The sequence below is a fragment of the Quercus robur genome, chromosome 5 (genome assembly GCF_932294415.1).
Source record: "Quercus robur chromosome 5, dhQueRobu3.1, whole genome shotgun sequence".
Classification (NCBI taxonomy): Eukaryota; Viridiplantae; Streptophyta; class Magnoliopsida; order Fagales; family Fagaceae; genus Quercus; species Quercus robur.
Window position 1 is genome coordinate 45,715,687 of NC_065538.1, and position 20,170 is coordinate 45,735,856.

The window sequence follows — 20,170 nt, forward strand, 5'->3', positions numbered from 1 at the left end:
TGGTAAAATAGAACTTTTATACAATCCCCATTGCTAATGCTCTAAGGAGTGTTTAGGATGCCCAGAAAACTTAGTCAATGGAAAATGAATTTCGTTGATTGTAAAATATCAACCCTTTACACTTCTATTTTGCCTTCAAACCACTTACATTCATTTTCAGTTCTATCATATACTATATATAATAGCAGAAGCTGAGAGAGAGTTGATTCCTACAATTAAAGAGGTGTTGACATATAGGATAACTGGCTATCTAAAATTCAGACACATTTAATTTAAAAAAGCGATACATTATAATGTTTGTCAATGCTACAACACTGTTTAAAATCCTCTCATTATAAATAACAAAAAATAACCGGTTAAAATTAAAGAGTATGCATAAATAGAAATAGAGAGGCGACAAAATGCAGAGAGGCGACGAGGACACGGAGACAGAAGCAGAGAAAGACAATGAAATAGAGAGAGGATGAGGCTGCGACACGGAGAAAGAAACAGAGAAAGAGGCAGAACGGTGAACACCGCATCGATTGGGCACAAGAAATAGAGAGATAAATTGTGTTTTGAAACTTTCTAATTTCATATAGCGGCCTTCAGCATAAGCACGTAAAACACCTTTCCCAGGAACTCTCGATATCGGACCATTCTTTCTCGGTAATTTTCAACTAACCTCTTATCCTATTGTCTTCAATTATGTTTGCTGTCAATTTAGGGATTTCGTTGAAATCAGGGAAACAACGTAGAAGATCAAATTCTAATTGAATTTTTTATTAGGAATTTTATATTTCTGGGTTTTGTATCAAATTCTAATTGAATTGTTATTAGGAATTTTCAGTTTCTAGGTTTTGTTCCTTTGCTTTCATGAATTTTAGTTTCGTATTTTGTTTGTTTTGATTTTTTTTTTTTTTTTTTTTTTGGGCTGCTATGTGGGTCATTAGAGAAGAAGAAGGGTTATTAGATAAATTATAGTGTATTTCCATGGCATTGGAGTGTTCTTTTTAATCTAAACGTGGGAGTGTATAATTGTGGCAGAAATTGGAGAGTGAACGTCAGAGAGAAATCCAGTCAGAAATAGAAAGTGGAGAGTGGAAAAAACTAAGAAGATAGTCACACCTCTACCTCCATCAGACCCGTACTATCCACTGGTATGGTTTCTGTTTTTTGGTTCTTTAAATTTGGGGTCAAATATGCTTTAGGTATGGGTATTTTCATTAGATTGGATTGAATTTAGGTTTTGACTTAGATTCGGTTTTGAGTAACGAATTTGGTTTATAATGGTTTTTAATATCAGTTATCTATCTTAGATTTGGTTTTTTTTTTTTTTTTTTTTGGGATATTTGGGTTCAATTTATTTTGGGTATATGTCTTTGCTCTTCAGATCTTCATGGATCAATTTGGTGCTGTACCTCAACAAAAAATTTATCATCCTCTGTTTCCATTCGTTCAACAAATCGGGCAAAAGAAAAGGAAACTCTTCCCCTTTTCATGCTTTGTTTGTTTCGTTTCTGCAACTCCATATACACATGTTCTGCATAACATTGTTAATTTCCCTGTTCCGGATACTCTTTCTGTGTAGTTTACCAAATTCAGCCCACTTTCTTTCCGTTTGCGTGTTCCTTTCCAGAAAATCGAAATTCGCAAACCAATTTTGCCTCTTCAAAATTTCAAAGTGCATTTTTTTTTTAATATCTTTCATTGAACAAATATTGATCCTTGGCTTACCATAGAAAAAAAAGGTTATTATGCCTTCTAGAATAATTGCTAGAAAGAGAGGGTTAGCGAGTTTTTTGGCTTAGTAGAGAGAGAAAAATCTGAAGACCACTGTCATTGTCAGGCCATTCTCCAACCACTGTACGACATAAAAAATTCAATGATGGGGTTATTCGACAATGAATTGGGCCACAATAGATTTTATTGGTAAGATCATATACATATTCAAATCCTACAATATGTGTTTAGTTGTTTGCTGTTGTACCTATGATGTTACTAAATTGGACCCGAATTGAATTTTTGGGTTTCTTTGACTGCAGATAAAAATTTGCACTGTTCTACATATTTGCTTTTATTGCATTCCACATGTTCGATGAAATCCCTCTTTAGACTAAATTTTATGAACAATTATTCTTTTTTCCTTCTATAATGATTTTAATCAGATAAGAATGATCTTATTTTGTAGTTAATATTTTCAATTGTAGATTAGGAGTTGCATACTAAAGAATTATGTTCTTCCATCCTTTATAAAGACAAACCATGTCATTTTTTATGACATTAGTAATAAAAACGTTCGATTGATATTGATATTAATTCAAATGTTATAAATACTACCTTACCTTATGACAATAGTAAGCTAGAAGTTCAGTTGTTATTTTTTTTGTAAATTCTTGCAATCATGGACCAACAAAATTAGTGATCTGTTATTTGCTCTAAAGTTAACATTGATAGTATTATTGATGTGTAGGTGTAGAAAAAAGTTTTAAACACCCAAAAGTGGATATGGTAGGCAAGATTACCATCATGCAATTGCTGCTGAAAAGCTGCCAAACTTAAATCCTTTTGTAAGTTTTTGCTTCTTTTTAATTTACTTCTTCTATATGATTTGTAAAAAAATTTGGGATTGTTAAATGATCATCGTCCCATTTTTGTTATGTTGTGGCCTTTTGTAATTTCCTGTCACTGAATTATTTAAAAACAAAGTTTTTAATGTGTTTGTATCTATAATTATTTATAGCTATGAATTTATTTTCTTATGCTCAACCTCTACCATTCCAATGTAAAGAATTGTTGTAGTTCTTTGTTTGTATGGATCATATTGTTTGAGTTTTGTATTTTGGTTTATTATCATTTACTGCTTTTGTAATTTTCTATTAAGGTTTGTGCCTATGAAAAACTTTTTGAAAAATTTGGTGGGTTATTCCTATGAAAAGCATGATAACTATGAGTTTTGAACTACTTATTGCTTATCCAGAAAACACAATTAGATATATACAGATAAGGAAGTGTTTCTTAGAAAAGAAAATTAGAGTTTAAATGAGAATCATATCGAAAAAATTTGCCACTAACAGTAAAGGGGTTTTTTTTTTTTTTTTTTTTTTTTTAAATGGGTTGCAGGGCTAAGAAAGCTGAGAGTTATGACACAAACATGAGTTATGAAAACAAGTTTGAGTGATTGCTTACATGTGAAGAGTATTAAAATAAAACAATGTTTGAGTGGGTTACCTAAGACTAGATCTCAGAATTTAGTAAAAAAAAGAGTGCTAATTTTGAAAAAAATTGAGCATATGGGAAAAAATGATGAGGTGTTTGGCTCAGATATTGTGACTATGATTTACTTATTTGTTCACAGTCAAGATTGTCCAATATATTTTAGAAGAAAGAAAGTGTAGAAAAGACAAAGACAGGTTGAATGTCAAAGGATTCAAGCGAGGTTTGACATGCATTGTAAAACAGGTGATGAAGATTAGCTCTTTTTTAGTAGGATTTCTAGATGTTTCTTGCATGTTTATAAAGCTTGCCAAGGTGGTGAAGGAAAATTTTTAATTATTCAAGTAGGAAGTAATTTTTGTTATAAATGGGTGTTTATTTTGAATGGAGTTTCAATGTAAAGAAGACATGTCTGTAGTTGGGTATGAAAATAATGATGATGGTGGTGGCAACAATGTTCCCTCATCAAGTAGTTTTTTCATCTTATTATTGCAATTTTTTACCGAAAGCACTATTTTTCACCCTAAAAAAAATTTGATTGTGATTTTTTTTTTCCCAGCTAGCCTGGATTCCTTATGTTAATACTTACATATCATTCATGTTGGGCTGGCTGTGTTTGGTTTTTGAAATATTGGAGTAATGTAATGTACTATTGGATTGGTTTTGATTAAGGTATTTGGGTTAGAATTCATTTTGTTTTGGGTTATTAACCAAATCCAAGTTGGTTTAGGTTGTAATGAAACTGTAAGTGGTATGTCAGTATAGACTTTTTTAATATTAAGTAATCACATTAGAACTTTTGCGGTGGAATATAGACTCAACAAGTCTATGTGCTCAGTGCTCTGTACCTTAAGTGACCAAATAGTGATCACCTTAATTTTTACAAAATAATTAAGTATAATCCTCACATGAAGCTTTTTGTGTGTGTGTGTGTGTTTTTTTTTTCAGCTAAAAGTACTTGCCTCTTTGTTGTAAAAAAATTTCTGCTGAGGTTTTGGACTTTCTTACTGTCAAGGATACTTTGATGAACGTTTCTTTCATTTTTTTTTTAATTTAATTTTTTTTTTATATAGGTTAGGGAAGAGTTTTAGACTTGCATTTTTTTTTTTTTTTTTTTCCAGCTAAAAGTACTTGCTTCTTTGTAGTAAAAAATTTCAGCTGAGGTTTTGGACTTTCTTTCTTCAAGCAATTAGGCTACTTAGATTTGGTGCAAATGTGAGTTGGGTGTTTTGTCATTTGATGAATTGCCTTGAATGTGTTTGATTATTGTTGTCAATCAGACTCACATTAGAGTTGTGAATGAGATTTACACTACTTTGACTCAAAAGAACAAAAAACCAAGCCTTCTCTCAAAAGTCTTTTTAAAGAACAGAGAATGCCAAGAAGAAATTTGCACTTGACCATAAATTAGGATTTAATATTGGATTACTTCAAAGAATTATGTAGACTGTTTAATCTATCCTTTGGAATTGTTTTCCCAGTTTCAAGCTTCTTTTTTTCCTTCTTCCTTGGGTAACCAGTGTTGAACGTCTTCTTTTCTTTGCTTGCAGCTTCATCCTGATGCCAAACTCAGGATTTACTATCAAAATCAAAGTTTGAGAGGGAATTTGTAGCTTGAAAGTGGATGGATTTATTTCATCTTTGATTACTATGTTTTTAGTTATTTTAATATTTCAACTAGGTCAATATAGTGTATTTAATTGTATTGTGGCTGTTTGGATCAGTTATATATCTGCTTGAATGCATCAAAATTTCCCTCATGTCTATTGAATTTTGCATAAGAATTTGTATCATGACTATAATGTAGTGATGTCAAATATGGTTCACCAGTTTTTTCATATTTTCAAGGTAAATTTTTAAAGCAATAAAGCACAATCTTGATACAGAAGTTTGATAATCTTATACAAGTTGTTTTGGTATTGCATGTCATATTATATAGGCTATTGTTTTCTTCTCATCATCTATTGAGTTTTTTTTTTTTTTTTTTTTTTTTTTTTTTTTTTTTTTTGAGAAAAGTAGTTGAATGCATGCTCAGTTGCTTAATGGAACACTATGGTGTTTTACCCAAGAAATATGATAAGTTAAGACACTTTGTTTTCTAAAACAGTACGCCATGGTTCAGATATAACAATCTAAATTTTTCTTTCCATTTCTTCTCCTCTCTTCACTTTTTTTTTTTTAAAAGAAACATAATGATAACAAATTCTTATAACTTTATTACTTCTAATGAAACAATTTTTACAATTATACAGAGGTTATCGTATTCACCTCTTTTATCTTTTGAAAAAAAATTCATTTCCAAAAACAAACAAAAAAGGAGGAAAATTACAAATGCAACATATATACTTGGTTATGTGTGACTTTAAATGAAGCTAAGAATTGTTGGTCACAGAAATTTTATAGCAGAACAAATTATAAATGCAACATATATACTTGAATGCATGTAGTGGAAGCATGAGAACTAAGTTTATATTGAATGTAAAGTTTATTAATACATAAAATGATCCCGCACATTGCGCGGGTTAAAAGCTAGTTTGAACTAAGAGAGAGAGAGAGAGAGAGAGACCGCTCACTTGAACTCTTGCTCGACTCCACCGCCATCCATAGCCATTCCTCTCATCGCCGATCTTCCTCTCTCGTCTTATCTCATTCTCTCTTCCTCCCTCTACCTCCATCTTTCTTCCTCTTCCTCCCCTATTGATCTCACTGCCTCAACCCGCCCCCCACTCGTACCATCGCTGCCGCCTCTAAATTGAACCACCGATCTCGTTGCCGTCACCTCAAGCTCAAGCTCAACGTCGTCACCTAAAGTTTGTTGTTGCTAACTTCAAATCCACCCAAAGATTTCATCACCTTTACCTCTCTCTATCTCTCAATCTATCTCTCTCATGATCATGATCATTTCCTAATTTTGAGAAAGATTGAATTTTTTTTTGTTCTGTTTTTTTGTTTCTTTGGTTTATATATTGGGATTTTCTATTATAATATTTGTTTGGAAGTTGAGAAAATGTGAGAGAATGTGTTTTCTAGAGAATTTTCAGGAACACAACCAAATAGGGATGGTAATTTTGCCCCGCCCCTTCTCGCTTCACCCCATGTGGGTTTTCCCCACCTTGCAAAGGTGGTGGGGTGGGGATAGGGCAAGATTTTAGCCCCACACCACTAGGCGAGGCGGGGATGGGTTTAGACTTTTTAGACCCACCTCGCCCCACATTGATAAGAGTTAAATTGTAAATTTTTACTTTGTTCAAGTTTTCATCTTCTTCAACCATTGTTTTCTTAGTTCAATCTTTCATCTCTTCCAATCATTGTCTTTTTAAATTCTACAGTTTTACTTTATTTAACCTTTTATCTAGTTCCACCCTTCCTTTTCTATCTTAATTTTCAGATTTCTTCATTTCCACCACTCTCTCCTATTCCTTCCAAATTGTTTACAAAAAAAAAAAATTGTCAATACTCTCTCTCTCTCTCCTTCTCCAATTTTGTTTCTCATTTAGTGGATTTTTCAATTGTTTCAACAACTTTTTTTTCCCACTATTGGTTCGTTTTGTTATTGTTGATTTGACTGTCACATCACATTTATTTCTCTTTTTGGTAAATTTGAATTGATTTTTATGCATATTTAGGCATTTTTGGTATTCCAATTCCCAACACAAGTTTTTTTTTTTTTTTTTTTCCTTTATTCCATTGGTTTGATTTGATTTCAGTTAATAATTAGTTGTTTTGCAAGTTAGAATTTGAGTTTTTTAGTGATCAATTTAGATGTTAAACTATTAAACTTTACTAAGTCTTTTTTTATTACTAATATTTTTGGGTGGATAGAATTGTAGTTTTTGTAGAGAAAGTGGTATTAATAATTGTATTAGAAGTACTTTATAATATCACTTATTCAAACAAAAGCAAAGGTTAGTCAAATGAAAATAATCGGATGAGTGACATATTTTAGCTTTACAATTTTATCATCATCATCATCATCATCATCATTATTATTATTATTATATAGAAACTTAATTTTGAGATTTTGCTAATAATTGTTTATTTGATAATATTTTTGGGTAGATGAATTTGTAATTTTTGCAAAAGAAAATATCCTCAATAGATTATCAATAACAAATTGTTTTTCCTAATCAGTCTAATAAATCATTGTTAAGTTTTACTAAGTTTTTAGATACGTTTTTCGGTATTTTGGATTGTAAGGCAGAAAAATTGGGTTTGAAAATATTTCTTTAAAAAGAAAAAGAATAATTTCCAAAATTTGGATTGTAATGATACACAAAAGGTTACAAATAACTTTTATTAAGAAATGAATATTTTCACTAACTTGCCTTTTGAATTCTTGAGAAAAAATTGTATTGTCTTCATTTTTGTACAACATAAATTATATATATATATATATATATATATTACTTTTGTGATTATTCATATAATAAATGAAAATATAATTATGAAATATATTACTCTTTATTAAATTATAATCCAAATTGCAAAAGATAAATTTAATTAGACTACGCTAGAAAAAATTGTTAATGCAATGCATGAATTCCCGACTAGTTAATAATTAATTTCTATGATGTTGTATGCTATTTTTTTAAAAATTACTATATTACCGTGTTGTACCTGTACCTGTACTTATGTCCACGTTCATGCTTCCTAGATTGACAATAACTTTGAAGCCTACCTTGAAGAATCAACATATCTGTTTCTTTAATCACCAGTCTCCTCCCATGCCTTGGAACTGGTCAGGCAGCTTGGAAATATCTGGACAACTGTTACAACTTACAACTGCACTCATGTTTCCGCCCTGGAATCCCAACTTGAGTAATATTTTTTTTGGTTGCCCTCTGTTTGTTAATTAAGGTTGTCCCAAAAGTGGAAGAGTGATTTTCACACCTCATGCACTTGCATTGCTTTCCTGCAAGATTTCATGCTATTGTGATGGGAACTTTATGGTGGATACATTTTGTTTAGTTTCGTTTTACAGGATATAATTTTATTTTATTTAAACTTTATGCGTAGAGGGAAAAGACCAGCTATTGCTGCTAATGAATCAAGCAATGTGGCTTCTTAAAAGGACCGTGGAGTTGGTGGTTTGCAAACCAGCTGGCCAGCTAGTTTATAGAGCATTGCAAGGTTTGTCTCATGGTGGGAGAAATGGGACTAGGGGCAGAGACAAACAGGGGGTGGGGTGGGCATGGAAGAGGAAGAGGTTTCTGGTAGTCTAGGTGTGTGTCGGCATAGTAAGAAGACATTCAGAATTCAAAAAGGTCAATATGTACCACAAATATACTACTAGAAGCAATTGATGTATTGAAGTTCTTTGTTGGAGCTAGTTTTGATTCATTGAGTTTCTAGATTCATTTGTTAGCTAACACTAGAATTCATATTCCTCTAGAGCTTGTCCAGTAGATTTAGTGCTTTGAGTTTTTAATCACTTCAAATTTATCTGATCAAAGCAGTGGTCGGGATTTAGGAGTCTTTGCATGCCTATTACTTTGTGAATTAAAATTTCAAAGGACATGCTCAAATTCTTCTGGCAGCTTTGAGAGTGACATCTTTGAAAGTCAATATTTAGTGGGAATGGGGAATGAGAAATGTAGAGTTCTCTATAATTCCATCACTGTCTTGGTGGTTGAGGAAAAGTTTACTAATTTTTTTTTTTTTGAGAACAAAATTCTGCATATTAGTGACGGGATATTGCAATAGTTAACCATTTTATAATTATAAGATTTTAAGGGTACATATAAGATACTTTTTTCATTGACTACATGGGGAAGAGTTAAAAATGTTTTCAATAAAAAATGGAGTCTCTGATGTTAGGTTCTAAAGTTTAGGATTTTATGTATTTAGAACTCTAATGTGTATTGTTGGCAAACCATGATCAAAACAATGTGTTTAGAAGTGTTTAAAGCTAACTCAAAGTTGTATGTCAATGTAAAGTTGGAATCGAGTTTAAAGCAGGAAGCACTGTGGCTTTTGGCCTGGCTCGATCGATCGAAGCTTAGGCTCGACCGATCGAAGCTCGGGCAGATTGCTTTTCTGCAGATTCGTCCAACTCAGCCCTATTTGTTTTAAAACGTTTTTAGGGTTTCTTATTTGTCCTAAGTATAAAAGGCAAACCCTAGCCACGTTTTAGTGTTGCTCATATTTGCGGTTTGTGTAAATCTCTTGTGAGATCTAGAAGAGCTTTCCTTTACACAAACTTAGGGTTTTCAAGGAGGAGATATTTTCTACACATTGATGATCAATTCAGTTGCTGCCATTAAAGCTTAAAGAATACACAAGCGGGTGTGCTTGTAACTGGTGGTGAATCCAAGAAAGAAGGAGTCCGTGGATTCGAAGCTTGCACGTGGTCGTGTCAGTAAGTTCTACTAGTTGGTAGCATTAGGAAGTCGAGCGGGGGTGTTTGTAAGTCCTTTTGTATGAACTTCGATTCTTTTAAGATAGTGGATTCAGGTTTACCTTGAGGATAGCTAGGTCAAATCCTCCCCAGATTTTTACCGGTTTGGTTTCCTGGGTGATCATATCTTGTGTTATTTATTTTCCGCTGCTTTGCATGATTTGATCTTTATTATTGTGATAACCTAGACTTGTTTAATTGGACTAAGTAACAACTTGGCTAATTACTTAGGTTTAATCAATTGTTTAAGGAGTCTAAAAACCAACAAGTGGTATCAGAGCGGGTAGCTCTTTTGTTTTAGATCTTTTGATCTCTGAGCTGATCCTTGACCCCTGTTGTCATGGATAATTTGAAGTGTCTTTCTGATCATGTTTCTGTTCATGCTTCTGTTGATTTTATTGATGCCTGTGAAACTCTTCGTAAGGAATTATTGAAATCTATGAAAACTGCTAAGAAATTCAAGGAAGAGTTAAAATTGGCTAATCTTGAAAAAGAGGAATTGATTGTTAGATTAGATGAATCTAATAAAATGAATGAATTTTTGAGAAATCAAATTTCCTCTCAAGATGAGAATATGAAAAGCTTGGAACAAGAGTTAGTTGAATCTAAAGCTAAAATTCAAAATTTGACTTGTATCAAGTCTGCTGTTGATAACAGAAGTGTTTCTGTTTCTCTTAAGCCTAAAACTGAAAAAGTTTATATCTCTCCTTTTAAGAGGATTAATAAAGAAAAGGCTTGTTTTGCTAGGTTAGACAAAGGTAAAAGTTCTGATGTAGACGCTGAAGTTTCTAAACCTAAGTCTAAACCTACTGTTAGAGAGTACAATAAATCTGTTTTTGTGCGTACCTGTCACCTTTGTGGTGTTGTTGGTCATATTAGACCAAATTGTTCTTTGTTGAGGCAAAAACCAAAATCTGAGACTAGATTTGTTGTTAGGAATACTGATGTTCCTAAATTTGTTCCTGTTTGTCACTTTTGTGGTGTCTCCGGTCACATTCGTCCTAATTGTCATAAACTGAAATTTAAGCATTCTATGTTTCAGTCTAGGATTTGTGATGATATTTCTCCTGCCATAAGTCCATATAAATTGTTTCATATTCTTTTGAAAAATTTGAGCTTGTTGGCTTATGAAAGGAATTTGCAGGATTTTAGTCTTTCTCAAAAGATTGGTGTAATCCCTCAAATACACTCTGCTTCTCATGGATTTTCACCTACAAAGCTGAAGACTCGTGCTATATGGGTGAGAAAAGATTCTCCAAGGTGAGTGTTGCTAACTTGTCCCTGATTTAATTCTTTCAATTAATTGTGGACATGTTTGTTTCTGTTTTTTGTCGTGTTTTTTTTAGGTTGTTTTTTATTAAAAAAAAAAATCCAAAAACATTGAAAAATTTTCAAAAAGACAAAATTTTTTTATTTTGAGTCTTGTTTTATTTTTCTTGAGGATTACATGAATTATGATATCTTTCTCTTGATTTAGAACATGCTTGGCATTGTGGAGAAACTTGAATAGTATGTGTTAAATAAGTGCTAAGCTATTTTTGATTTTGTGTGAATATGTACTAGTTTGTACATGTACTCAAGGGTTAATTAAGAAATTGATATTTCTTGTTTGTGTACCCTCTATAGCTTAGTTAAGCACTGTCATGCATTGCATTTGCATTGTTCATTTAGCATAATGTGTGCTTTTTGTTTTTGGTCATAAATTTTTTAAAACCAAAAAGATTTTTGTGTTTTTCACATCTTGGATTTATAATCAAAGATTGACCATATTATCTTTACATAACAAGTTTATGTACCTTGTTTAGCTTGGATGAGCTTACTTATTGCACTTTACTAGTTGAAGCTTTGTAGTGCATTTTGTGTGGGAAAGATGTTTATGGTTTTTGATTACTATGTCTTAATCTTGAAGTCACATGTTTTTTAAATGTTGGACTTGAACTTTTAGAGAAAGGCATAAATAACCATCTCACCACTGTTCACTAGCCAATCATGAATACCTTAGTGCATATCATAAGATTTTGTGCTCGAGAAAGTGTAGCACATGCACAAAAAGAACATAAGGTGTAGCCTCGGTTTAATTGCTTAATGCTTAAAATTGGTGTGTACTATTAGGCTTGATGCCAAATCACATAATTAAAATTGGTGTGTACAATATGAGGCAAATCAAGAAACTTACATGATTGCAAGCTTATGATCTAGGAGATGTGGGAGTTATATGATGTAACTCTTTAAGTGATAGTCTCTTTTAAATTTAATGTGATGAATTTTGTAGACTTTGTGGTTGATTGCTATTCACATATCACCTCATATGTATCTCAAGTTTTTGCTAGTTGCACACACTACACAAGTTACTCTTTGCTAAACTTGGTACATTATATTGTGTGTGATCTTGTTGTGGTCATCCAAGATTAAAAGTTCCTTGATTTTGATGCAAAATGTGCTTAATGTTTAAGTTTTGGAGACAAATTGGTTGAAAAACTTGTTTTTGGAAGATCTAGGTTGAATTCAAGTTTTTTTGAAAAACTTTTAATCTCATACTCATGCATTTCATTCATGAAATATTGTGCTTTGAGGAGTGAAAAATTTTCAGTTTTTTTTAAGTATTTGACCAATTTTTTTCATGCATCATTTGTGTTTAGGATTCACATGCATTGCATTGTTTTTGTATCCATCTTGCAGTTTTGAAGTCATATCTCTCATTGTTTTCACACATAACATGCATACACTTTGCTACATTGGGTACTCAACTTGATCAAAAAATTGATTGATTAATTTTTGAGCTATGTACTTTCTAGTATATGCTATTTTTATGTGTGAACTGTAGAAAATATTTTTCTTAAGAGATATGATGGATAATCAATGTGCAAATATTTTCTCTACTCATGCAACTGTTTGTGGGTCACATAGTGCCATGTTTGCATTTTATTGAAAGAGAGAATATTTTTTCTTCATGTGTATCCTCAACTTAGTTTTTTTTTTTTTTTTTTTTAAACTTGGTTTGTGTCTTTTTATTTATCCCCACCCCCTTTATTTTTCCCTAAAACTGTTTTTCCCAAAACTTGTTTTGTTTTTCCTATTTTTATAGGGGGAGAAGCTTGTTTTTACCCTTTGTTGTTCATAGGGGGAGTTGTCTCTATTTCCTATAGAGTTGAATTTTTTTGTGTTCCCTTCTTTCTCTATTTTCTCTTACTCTGTTGCGTATGTTTTCTGTCAACTCTTTGTTTGAGTTGTCTTTGTCAATGCGTGACAAAAAGGGGGAGAGATTTAGATGAAATGTGTGGAAAATACAAGAATGTTTTGTTTAGGGGGAGTTAACTTTGAGTTAACATTGTTTTTGATGTATCTAACTTAGGGGGAGAGTTAGATTGCATATTTGTTGATTTACTGTTTTTGTTGGTACTTTATTTGTTTTTTTGTTTCAAACTGCTTATTGATTTATATTTATGAGTTATTCATTGATATATGTCTTTATTTGTGTGTTGTTTGAAATCAAGAAGTTATTTTGTTTACTTGTATTATTTCCACACATGCGGTTATGCTTTTTGTTTAGTGTTTCAGGAAATATACAGGTTGATTCAATTGAGCTGCTATCTACACTTGCAGCTGATGGATAGTAGTTAGGATTGAATTTGGTTTATGAGCATTATTTTGTAAAGGGCTTTTCATTTTGTAAACTTTGAGCTTCTAAGGTGTGTTTTGTCACGGATTGCCAAAGGGGGAGTTTGTTAGGTTCTAAAGTTTAGGATTTTATGTATTTAGAACTCTAATGTGTATTGTTGGCAAACCATGATCAAAACAATGTGTTTAGAAGTGTTTAAAGCTAGCTCAAAGTTGTATGTCAATGTAAAGTTGGAATCGAGTTTAAAGCAGGAAGCACTATGGCTTTCGGCCTGGCTCGATCGATCAAAGCTTAGGCTCGACCGATCGAAGCTCGGGCAGATTGCTTTTCTGCAGATTCATCCAACTCAGCCCTATTTGTTTTAAAACGTTTTTAGGGTTTCTTATTTGTCCTAAGTATAAAAGGCAAACCCTAGCCACGTTTTAGTGTTGCTCATATTTGCGGTTTGTGTAAATCTCTTGTGAGATCTAGAAGAGCTTTCCTTTACACAAACTTAGGGTTTTCTACACCTTGATGATCAATTCAGTTGCTGCCATTAAAGCTTAAAGAATACACAAGCGGGTGTGCTTGTAACTGGTGGTGAATCCAAGAAAGAAGGAGTCCATGGATTCGGAGCTTGCACGTGGTCGTGTCAGTAAGTTCTACTGGTTGGTAGCATTAGGAAGTCGAGCAGGGGTGCTTGTAAGTCCTTTTGTATGAACTTCGATTCTTTCAAGATAGCGGATTCAGGTTTACCTTGAGGATAGTTAGGTCAAATCCTCCCCAAGTTTTTACCGGTTTGGTTTCCTGGGTGATCATATCTTGTGTTATTTATTTTTCGTTGCTTTGCATGATTTGATCTTTATTATTGTGATAACCTAGACTTGTTTAATTGGACTAAGTAACAACTTGGCTAATTACTTAGGTTTAATCAATTGTTTAAGGGGTCTAAAAACCAACACCTGAAATATAGACAATTTGTGAGTCTTTGAATTGGAGTGGCATTTTTTCAGCTAAAATTTCCTTTGTTATGATCTCTTCTTTTCCAATACATGTAACATTGTTGTCATTAGCTTCAGCTCCGTAGGAGACAATGAGAAGTGAAATAAAGATTACAGGAAATAGCAACCATCAGTTATGAGTTGGGAAGGCATTTGCAAATCTAAGAAGTGTATGTGGGGCTTTAGTGGTATTGCAGACAACATTATGAATTACTGTTATAGAGATTCTAATGTGTGCATCATCTCATAGATGATAGGACAAAAAATGTATTGACTCCTTGCAAATTAATTAATTATCCAAGTTAATTAATTAGGTTCAATTACATGCAATGGTGTGGTAGCACAAACAAATCACCAACTAAATTAAATGCAGCGGAAATTAAATTTGACACGGGTGATTTGTTTACGAATCGGGAAAACCTCCGAGGCAAAATCCCACCGGGTGAATTTAAGGTCACCACTCCTAAGAATCCACTATTATCAATTACAAGTGGTTACAAATATAAGGAATCTTACCAAACCCTTTGGATAATCCCGAAATACCAACTTACAGTTGAACCCTTACCCCAATACGCAATTGGACTTGTATTGTAGCGGCAATCTTTCTATTCAATGCACGAATCCCAGTACGTGACTTACCAATGATGCACGGATCCTAGTATGTGACTAACTCCACAGCAACTCTTTGATTGTTGTAGTTGATTTGTAGTAGCTTCACATAGAAACACCAATAAGATCTTCAATGTTGGTGTAAGAGACTTTTCTTGGTTACAAAACCCAAAGTCGTACAAGAAATGCAGCAACAACTCTTTCTTCTCTAGGAGGAGGCTAGAGTTTCAAAAAGAAAACCTTATGAAGCTCTCTAGGGTTAGGTTTTTCTTTCTCTACTACCTCCTTTAAACAGGAGCTTAAAGGGCTCTCCTATTCCAAATAGGTTTACACAAACCTTGGGCTTTCCTAGTACAATAAAGATTATGCAAACCCAAAAACAAATAGCCTTTGTAGAATAAAATGTTTCTAGCTATATTCTGAATCCCGTAGTCTCGACAGATTCGGTACGTATCGAGCTTCTGTTGAGCATCCACTTTAAATCTAGATAGAAATCCTTTCTGTCGTGATTGCTGTCGAGCTTTAATGAACAACTTTTTCTTCACTTGTTTTTTGGTCAGATCTTCATGGCTTTAACACTTGACTTGAACACTTCTTTCTTGAAGTACTAAACTCATCCTAGATATACCCAATTATAAGTAAAGTGCATTTTGTCAAAGGATTAGCCAATTATATAAAATATGTCCCGAACAATAGAGATTCTATGAAGCTTGACTTTGCTAACCAATAATAAAGAAATGATTAAGTGATGCAGCGGAAGCTTGAAGAAAGCACACACGATACTTTCTTGATGGAACAGAAACTAAACTATTAGTTTCTGGTTGTATACCTCAAATCCACGAAGGCTTTCTGTGAATCCACTAGAAGAAAATTTGACAAAACGTCTGTGTTTATTGATGATAGTCTACCTTACCTCTGACGGCCACAAAACATATAAATACTAAGAAAGAATGTCTAAAACCCTAATTCACACTAATTACGCAATTAGGTGACAAAATACCGAAATTTACCAAAAATGACAAAACTGAGTTAAATGCAGAATCATAAACTACTAACCTTAAGAATCGTCCCAAAACTGATAGGACCTTATTCTTATTTTTAAACTAAAAGTTATTAAGGAAAAAAAAAAATATTACTATAAATAGCAAAAACACTGTTTTCGGGGCCTTAACGAATGAATTCGCCTAAATTTAGCCGACGTTCATGGCATCATGAATCTGGATGAAAATACTGTTTCCCTTTAACCTGCCAAATTTCATGCAATTCCGACACTGTTGTCCCGATGCCCTCTACTAGCACTTCCCTTTGATCTTGCGTTGTGACTTCCGGCACCCTTGTTACTCCAGGAAGGCATGTGCTGTTTGTTCTACATCAGTCTCCCCTATTTGAAAAGAACTCGATCCTGAGTTCCCACTATCTGGCGCATCAGGAGGATGGTACTCATACAAACTAGCAACATTGAAGGTGGATGAAATATTCATGTTTGGTGGAAGAGCAACTACATAAGCATTGTTGTTGATCTTCATTGTAATCTAGAATGGCCCATATTTCTTATCCTTCAACTTATTGTAGGTACCAATGGGAATCCTCTCCTTTCTAAGGTAGGCCAGCACTAAATCTCCAACACTAAAAATATTCTCGCGTCTCTTTTTATCAGCTGTTTCCTTGTACTTGGCATTAATAGCTTCCAGTTTTTGTCTCAATTCCTCTTGCATTACCTAAATACAATCAGCCATATTCTCTGCAGCTTGACTCACCCCTGGAAGCTCAAGTAAGGGTACCAAGTCCAAAGTGTGTTTAGGGGGCACATAGTAGACAATGGCAAATGGAGACTTACCAGTGCTTTTGTTGACCGAGCTGTTGTAAGCAAAATCTGTCTGGGATAATGCAAGATCCCATTGCTTAGGCTCTTCTCTTGAGATACAATGGATTAGATTCCCTAAAGTGCGATTAACCACTTCTGTTTGGCCATCAATCTGAGGATGACTGGTGTTGCTGTAATTCAAGGAAGTGTCAAAATGCTTCCACAAGGTCTGCTAGAAGTGACTGATGAACTTGGTATCTCAATTCGAGGTGATGGACTTTGGCACTCCATGCAAACGCACAACTTCTTTAAAGAACAAATTAGCCACTTGAGTAGCATCTGAAGTCTTCTTGCATGCTATAAAATGGGATATCTTCAAGTACCTATCAACCACAACAAAAACAGAATCCATATCTCGCTGGGTTCGAGGGAGACCCAGTATAAAGTCCATAGACAGATCCTCCCATGGCACTTATGGAACTGGCAAAGGCATATATAAACCAGTATTTTGAGATTGGTCTTTGGCAATTTGGTAGATTGGACATTTCCTCACATGATTGCCAACATCCCTCTTAAGTTGTGGCCAATAATACCTCTCATCCACCAGTGCTATAGTTTTATCTCTGCCCATATGTCCACCCAAACCTCCACCATGCAGTTCTCTAATAATTTGCTCCCTCAATGAACTTTTAGAGGTGCATAATTGATTACCCCGAGAGAGGAAACATACTACTGATAGCAGTATAAGTTTGTTGACACTTATACCAAATATCACCAAAATCCTCATCATTCTTATACAGCTCCTTGAGGCAATCAAACCCTACAACTTCAGTACATAGGGTGGTCAACAAAGATGCTTGCCTGCTGAGCGCATCAGCCACATTATTAGTGACGCCAAACTTATGCTTCAATGTGAAATGGAAGCGTTGTATATAAGCTACCCACCAAGCATGCATCCTATTAATGTGCTTTAATGCCTGATGATCTGTATATAATACAAACTCCCTCTGAATCAAGCAGTGCTCCCAATGCTTAAGAGTCTGTACTGTAGCAAAGAACTCCAGCTCATAGGCTGACCATTTACTTCGAGCTTCACAAACTTTCTCATTGAAGAATGCTACTAGTCTGTTGTCATGTGAAAGAACAACGCCTATCTCGACCATAGGTGTATCACACTCCACTTGAAACACCTTTTCGAAGTTGGGCAATGCCAAAACTGGAGTTGTGCTCAGCTTCTCCTTGGTCAAGGCAAAACTTTGTTCTGCCTCTTTTCCCTATGAGAACCTCCCCTTCTTTGGACACTTAGTGATAGGGGCTACTATGCTACTGAGATCTCAAATAAACCTTCGATAGAAGGTTGCCAGCGCATGGAGGCTTCACACATCACTCATTGTCTTTGGGGTTGGCCATTCTCTGATTGCACGGACCTTGTCCTCATCAACATGAATCCCATCCACACTGACCACATACCCTAAGAACAATAACTTATCAGTCAAGAAGTTGCACTTCTTCAGGTTGATATACAACTCATTGGCCTGTAACACTGCCAATACTTCTCGCATATGATTACAGTGGGCCACTTCTATCTTACTATAAATTAGGATATCGTCAAAATAAACTACCACAAACTTCTGAATAAATGGTTTTAATACCTGATTCATAAGCCTCATGAAAGTGTTGGAAACATTGGACAATCCGAAAGGCATCACCATCCACTCATACAACCCCTCCTTCATCTTGAAAGCTGTCTTCCACTTATCTCTAGGTCGGATCCAAATATGGTGATACCCATTTTGAGATCCAGCTTGGTGTAACACTTGGATCCACTCAGCATATCAAACATGTCATCTAGTCAAGGAATAGGAAATCGATACCTGATTGTGATCTTGTTGATGGCTCGACTATCCACACCCATATGCCAGCTACCATCCTTCTTCGATGTTAATAATGCTACTACTGCACATGGACTCATACTCTCCCTAATCTTGCCCTTACTCAAAAGCTCATCTACCTGCCCCTATAGAATCTGACCCTTTTGAGGATTCATCCTATAATGTGGCAGATTTGGTAGACTAGCTTTAGGAGCTAAATCAATGCAATGCTGGATGTCACACATTGGTGGTAAACTTGCAGGCAGTTCTTCTGGAAAAAGCTCTTCAAACTCCTTGATCAATGGTTGAATTGCCTAAGGTACCTCAGTAACCTTCTTTGGCTCTCCATTCGTCACCACTACAGCATATACCTGTTTTAACTCCTTGCATTCCCTATCAAACTCATCCTTAATGTTGACTATGAGAAGTGATAGCTTCCCTTCCATTTTAGAAGCTTTGGGTACACTACATTCCTTAATAGGACCAAGGACAATTTTTCTGCCATTCTTAAAGAACACATACACATTATCCTTACACCTATGAGTAGCATCTACATTATATTGCCAAGGTCTACCCAATATTAAATGACATGCATCCATTTCAACAACATCACAAACTACTTCATCTACATAACATTTACCCATAGAAAAAGTAACACGACATTGTTGAGTAACAAGAGTTTCTGTACCTTTCTTGATCCAACCTATCTTGTACAGAGAGGAATGCTTTTCTGTCTTCAATCCTAGCTTTGTAACCAAACTCTTCAACGTGATGTTCTCTACATTGCCACTGTCAATGATCAAATCACAAACCCTTTTACTGATGTTGCATCGTGCTCGAAAAATCTCATTCCACTGATCACTGTATTCCACCCTCAATGTGAGTAACAACCTCTAAATCACCAAAGACCTCCCTAATGGCACACCTTCCTCATCTTCTTAGACCTCATTGGGATTATAGGCATATGGATCAGCATCATTATACACCTCTTCACCCTTTTGTTCACCTTCTGCCTTGAGCTCTTTTGCCACTACCAAATTCACTACAACTCGCTTAGGGAAAGTACTAGATCGATTTCATGGTTCTCTGCACCTATAACACTTATTCCCAGTTGGCCTAGCATAAGGGTTGGCATTCACTATCAGTTGGGCTGCGGAACCTGTTACTGCCACTGTGGACTGGTTGACACCACTATTCTCCTTAACCACAAGTTGTGATCGTGGTGTAAACATGGGTTGTTTACCTTAGTTGGTAGTGGAACTGGATGACTCTGAACAACGGTTAGAAAACTTTGAACTTGCCTTAAGATGCTGATATTCTATTTTCTTGAATAGGGTTACAACCTTATTTAAAGTATATAGGGTTTGTAAAGATACCTAATCTCGGATGGAAACCCGTAACCCATGTACAAATTTGGATATCCGTTGATCTTTAGTTTCCTTCAAATCATTGCAATTAGCCAACCTGTCAAACTCCTCCATGTACTCATTAACTATCCGAGTACCTTGCTTGCAATCCTAGTATTTTCTGAACAACTCCTGCTGGTAATCTGGTGGTAAAAACCGATCTGCCATTAATCTTTTCATCGTCCTCCATGATCGTATTGGAAGCTTTCGTTCACGGGTACGGTTTAATTGAACACGATCCCACCAAGCAGATGCTCCTCCCTTCAATTTGTAAGCCACCATACACATT

At 34.6% G+C, this 20,170-nt stretch overlaps 1 long non-coding RNA gene across 2 annotated transcripts; it reads left to right on the forward strand.

Moving 5' to 3' along the window:
* The first annotated feature begins 903 nt into the window (after positions 1–903).
* On the forward strand, positions 904–4,940 carry LOC126726095 (uncharacterized). 2 transcript variants are annotated; one of them, XR_007655686.1, is made up of 3 exons: positions 904–1,139; positions 2,453–2,549; positions 4,746–4,940. It is a non-coding gene; the product is annotated as an uncharacterized LOC126726095 (long non-coding RNA). The 2 variants fall into 2 exon arrangements; XR_007655685.1 differs by lacking the exon at positions 904–1,139 and adding an exon at positions 1,675–1,911.
* The last annotated feature ends 15,230 nt before the right edge of the window (positions 4,941–20,170 follow it).